At 43.7% G+C, this 2,487-nt stretch overlaps 1 pseudogene across 1 annotated transcript in view; it reads left to right on the top strand.

The window, feature by feature from the left end:
- LOC105550220 overlaps positions 1-1,751 on the top strand; it is an 8,865-nt pseudogene extending 7,114 nt beyond the window's left edge. The window contains exon 2 of the transcript XR_001007668.1: positions 1,121-1,751. The product of XR_001007668.1 is annotated as a tenascin-X pseudogene (transcript). The remainder of the gene's footprint in view (positions 1-1,120) is intronic.
- Positions 1,752-2,487: the final 736 nt, after the last annotated feature.

Consider the following 2,487-nt stretch of genomic DNA (forward strand, 5'->3'; position numbering starts at 1 on the left):
GGCTGGAGTGCAGTGGCCGGATCTCAGCTCACTGCAAGCTCCGCCTCCTGGGTTTACGCCATTCTCCTGCCTCAGCCTCCCGAGTAGCTGGGACTACACGCGCCTGCCACCTTGCCAGGCTAGTTTTTTGTATTTTTTTTTAGTAGAGACGGGGTTTCACTGTGTTAGCCAGGATGGTCTCGATCTCCTGACCTCGTGATCCGTCTCGGCCTCCCAAAGTGCTGGGATTACAGGCTTGAGCCACCGCGCCCGGCCTCTGTATTTTTTCTGTAACATTGTTTGATAGGAAAATCAGGTGTCATTATAACTCTGCCAACTGCATAGAATTAATTTCAGGAAATCAAAGTAGTAATAAATGTGCTTTGAAAAGTATATATTCTGTTAAAATATAACTAAATAATAGTCTCATTATAAGTAAGAACTGCATAAAACAAATAAGATTCATCTTTGTTGAGGCATGTTATATCCTCTATTTGCTTAATATACATTATCTCATTTAATACCTGCCAACAGTTTTAAGCATTAAGTATTTAACATTACCAACTTATAGATCAAGGAGCAAATTCATGTACAGGTTAAATCATTTTTCTAGGGTTGCATAGTGTTGTAGCTTGTCTTTCTTGTGCCATACTTCATGCTTCATCAATAGTATCATGGAAAATCATATTGTCTCCCAGAAAATATAATACTTCCCATTGAAAAAATCTTAAATAATTGTAAATATTTTTAGTCATTTTATCCATATTTTGACCAACATCCCAAATACAAATCATTTTACTATAATGTCACTGAGGCATGCCATTTCACAATTTTAAGTATAGGAAATTGTTTATCCTGTAAACCAAAAAGCATGTGAGACAATTTAGAAGTTTATTTCACCAAAGTCAAGGATAATGCCCAGGAGGAAAAAATAAAATAAAATAACAGAAACAGTCTATGATCTGTGTCCTTCTTCAGAGATTACTTTGAGAAATTCAATATTTATAGGAAAAGGCGTGCTGGAGAGAATAGAGGAAGGGTTTGGTAATACACATGTTGCAATAGAAAGGAAGCAGGTAAAGGAATACTCAATTGTGTATTTTTCTCATGCTCAGTAAATCAAATTTGAACTTTATATAAGATAATGTGAATATAGACAGTGAGGCCCTGCACAGCCTGGCGCAGGCAGGTGACTACTCCATGCGCGTGGACCTGCGGGCTGGGGACGAGGCTGTGTTCGCCCAGTACGACTCCTTCCGCGTAGACTCGGCTGCGGAGTGCTACCGCCTCCACCTGGAGGGCTACCACGGCACCGCAGGGCACTCCAAGAGCTACCACAGCGGCAGTGTCTTCTCTGCCCTTGATGGGGACCTCAACAACTTGCTCATCTCCTGCGCCGTCTCCTACCGAGGGGCCTGGTGGTACAGGAACTGCCACTACGCCAACCTCAACGGGCTCTACGGGAGCACAGTGGACCATCAGGGAGTGAGCTGGCACTACTGGAAGGGCTTCGAGTTCTCGATGCCCCTCACGGAAATGAAGCTGAGACCAAGAAACTTTCTCTCCCCAGCCGGGGGAGGCTGAGCTGCTGCCCACCTCTCTCGCACCCCAGGATGACTGCCGAGCACTGACGGTTCGTCCTGAGAGAAGAGCCAGAGGCCTTCACCACCCGGCCGCTGGAGGAAGCCTTCTCTGCCAGCGATCTCGCAGCACTATGTTTACGAGGGGGCGGTGGAGGGATTCGTACGGGAGCAATAAAGGAGAAACTGAGGCCAAAAAAAAGGTAATGTGAATATAGAATAGCTATCTGTGGAGATATTTAACCTTTTATCTGTAGATATCTGTTTAGGAACAAAAGGAAAGGTCAGTTCTTACATGACTCGTCTTATAGCTTTTAACTCTTGCCATAGTGATTTGAGGTCTCAATTTTTTTATTTTCCTTTCACAATCTTAAAGTCAATTGCTCTTGAACATGTGAAATAACATTTGTCTTCAAAAGGCTAATTCCTGGATAAGTGTACTTCTAGGAGGACCAAGAAGTATTGTGGTCGTGCATCACTGCATTTCTTCCTATGTTACCTAAGCTAAGATTGCCCTGGTTACCTAGGGCCGCTAATGCATGTTTAACAATGTAGCAGTAGGGAGTGGCACAAAATAGAATAACTCCACTAACTGGCCAAAACAAATAGCCAATTTTTTTTTTTTTTAAGGGCACACTTTCTTTTCATTTGGTAACATGTCATTAAAAAAATACTAGTCCCCGGCCGGACGCAGTGGCTCACGCCTGTAATCCCAGCACTTTGGGGGGCCAAGGCGGGTGGATCACGAGGTCAGGAGATTGAGACCATCCTGGCTAACATGGTAAAACCCCGTCTCTACTAAAAATAAAAATAAAAAATAAAAAATAAAAAAAATTAGACAGGCGTGGCGGGTGCCTGTAGTCCCAGCTACTTGGCAGGCTAAGATAGGAGGATGGCGTGAAACTGGGAAGCAGAGCTTGCAGTGAGC

The sequence above is a fragment of the Mandrillus leucophaeus genome, unplaced genomic scaffold (assembly GCF_000951045.1).
Source record: "Mandrillus leucophaeus isolate KB7577 unplaced genomic scaffold, Mleu.le_1.0 Scaffold470, whole genome shotgun sequence".
NCBI classification, from domain to species: Eukaryota; Metazoa; Chordata; class Mammalia; order Primates; family Cercopithecidae; genus Mandrillus; species Mandrillus leucophaeus.